The sequence below is a fragment of the Brachycentrus maculatus genome, unplaced genomic scaffold (genome assembly GCF_059751285.1).
Source record: "Brachycentrus maculatus isolate JH-2025_06_01 unplaced genomic scaffold, ASM5975128v1 h1tg000064l, whole genome shotgun sequence".
Lineage (NCBI taxonomy): Eukaryota > Metazoa > Arthropoda > Insecta > Trichoptera > Brachycentridae > Brachycentrus > Brachycentrus maculatus.
This window is the reverse complement of record NW_028280818.1, coordinates 10,668-13,150: the sequence shown is the minus strand read 5'-3', so window position 1 is coordinate 13,150 and position 2,483 is coordinate 10,668. Positions and strand designations below refer to the sequence as shown.

General features: G+C 31.5%; 1 non-coding gene across 1 annotated transcript; it reads left to right on the top strand.

Moving 5' to 3' along the window:
* Positions 1 to 702: 702 nt before the first annotated feature.
* TRNAS-GCU (transfer RNA serine (anticodon GCU)) lies at positions 703 to 784 on the top strand. The gene has a single exon. It is a non-coding gene; the product is annotated as a tRNA-Ser (tRNA).
* Positions 785 to 2,483: the final 1,699 nt, after the last annotated feature.

Sequence of the window (2,483 nt, the reverse complement as noted above, 5' to 3'; positions counted from 1 at the left end):
ATAATAAAATATCGTAGAACGGGGCTACTTGAACTTTCAGGTTCAGGTTCAGGTTCAGTGCTGCAGAACAGCGTTTATTATTTAATATAATTTTGTACTTAAGTTTTACATATTTATATATGAACATATATTTTTTTATTTTTTTTATTGGACACTGTCTATCCTCACTAGGTATTTGGAGATACCTGTTCTGAGGTAGGCAGGGTATGCTTATTCTTTTTATAATACAGCTTTATATATATTTTAATGATAATATAAAGGTGGTAAGACTTTGATGTGTTACTTGAGCCCAGTACATTTTTTATTATTATTTAGATCTGTATTTGGTCTACAATAATGTAGTATCGACATGATTCATTGTTTCCCTGACAGGTGACACTTATTGTCACGATATGTTCATTATTGTAGACCAAATATAGATTAATTTATTTTTTTGTACTGGGCTCAAGTAACACATCAAAGTTCAAGTAGCCCCGTTCTACGGTAACTAAAAGTTTTTTCCACGTAAATTTATATTTCAGTCGCCTCCGTAGTCTAATGGTCAGCTCGCTTGGCTGCCGTACTGGAGGTCCCGGGAAATAAATTTGTTTGTAAATATATTTTTTATTATATAACTGATGGTCACCCTTCTTAGGGCCAGTAAAATTGAGTAATAATCTACCTATTGAAATGTCTTTTCAAATTTGGTCGAATCGCTCGCAAGACGAGGTGGCCGAGTGGTTAAGGCGTTGGACTGCTAATCCAATGTGCTCTGCACGCGTGGGTTCGAATCCCATCCTCGTCGGAATTTTTTGTGTTTAGAAAACAAATAAATTCTATTTTTAAAGCTTTGTTGACTTTGTGGTATGGTAATGTAACACTCTCCTTATCATTCATCCTTCCCTTTGTGTAATACCACTTTAAAACACTTCTTCACAACTCGCGACTACTGGTTTCGGAATAACCATCCCATCATCATCATTAGGTCAGTTTACACTTGCTTTATGATTGAATGGTTATTCTGAAACTGGTATTCGTGAAGTAGCGTTTTTAAATGGTATTACACAAAGTGAACGATGAATTATAAGGAGAGTGTTACATATTTGTAAATATTATTATAAATTATTTTACATTATAAATTATTACGGCGGGTATGTATGAGGATGTGCATGTATGTGGAAAAGGGTGAATTGTTTGCAAAGATAGATTGGGGTGGCGTTATTTCTTTATATATATATATATATATATATATATATATATATATATATATATATATATATATATATATATATATATATATATATATATCCTTAACTTAACCTTGCTTTGATCTCTTCAACGATCAAGTCAACACTGCTTAAATCCAATGCAGTGCCCTACACATCATAGACTGCAGACAAGGGTAATAAGAAGAAATTATGAGTCAGTCACCCTCTTAATTCGAAGGTATATTTGCAAATTTCGTATTATCAGTATCCTCCCCTACGTCAGGCCACACGCGTCATTAAAAAGTTAAATATTACGTCAAGCACACACTCGAGGTTTATCATATTTTGTCCATTCAATCCTACCCCTATTATTTAGCCCTTGCAGTCATTACGAATGAATATACAAACTTATCATTAAAATAAATTGAATATTTGATATTGTTTTTTATGTGTTCAGAGACATTAAGACGTTCAGGGAGGCCGGGTCAGGAGTCGCAATGATCGATCGTGTATTTATTATTATTTTTTGACATCATAACACATCGCTCACTCCTTTCAAGAACGTCATAAATAAAAAATCGTCAATTTTCAGTTGTGAGTGTTATCGGAATGCCCAGAAAATGTACTATATCCCAGCAAAAGCGGCATATTTTTAACTTAACATTTACCCGCTACAGGGCATAAAGTGTTGTTTTTGCATTTTGAAGAAAAGGTACTGTCCTGACGAAGAGACGGGTACGTCTCGAAACCGGTAGACATAAAAATCTCGGTGAGTGGTTATATACTAATATTATTAACATTTTGGTAAAAAAATAAATAAATAAAAATGACTAACCAAAAAGTAAATATTTAAATATTAATAATATTGAGAATATTGAAAGGTATTGTTCAATTTTTTTTAAATAATGTATACTAAATATTTTTCAAATGGAGAAAAAAAACTTCAGATTTTACCTAAAAAGATCTGTTGCGCAGTAAAAAGTTCAATAAGTGGCTTGATATTTTTATTTTTAATACATTTTATTATATTTTTTAACTTTAAAAACCATCTCTTGGAAAGTCAAGTTTTTTGATATATGACGTTGTTGAAAGGAGTGACCGATATGTAGATGAAGAAAAATATGGGCATTTACAGGGCTTACGACCTTCGTATGCTTCGTTAAGTGATAACTTTTTTGAAATTTCTAGATAAATTTATCTAGATCTGTGAACAAGTATTTGGAGACGTTCAAAATGTTATGTATTTATGGTTTATTAATTCAATTTTTTCATTTTATTTGTATACATTTATTTAAA